This window comes from Merops nubicus, unplaced genomic scaffold (assembly GCF_000691845.1).
Source record: "Merops nubicus isolate BGI_N331 unplaced genomic scaffold, ASM69184v1 scaffold42591, whole genome shotgun sequence".
NCBI classification, from domain to species: Eukaryota; Metazoa; Chordata; class Aves; order Coraciiformes; family Meropidae; genus Merops; species Merops nubicus.
The window spans coordinates 1-207 of NW_008587040.1; positions in this window are offsets into that span (position 1 = coordinate 1).

Genomic DNA, 207 nt, shown 5'->3' on the forward strand with positions numbered 1-207 from the left:
GTCCGAGTCCGGGGTGACGTGTGGTTTAGGGCAGTGGATCGGGAGCTGCCTGGTGCCGCCCGCTCTGGTGTGTTGAGGCGGTTTGGAGACTTAATGGTGAGAGAAAAATAACCGCGACCTTGACGCTGCGTGGTACAAGTTTTGCTCGGGAGCGTAGGCGGGAGCGCTGCCTTCCTGGCGGAATCCTCTTCGCCACGGGGGGGGGGG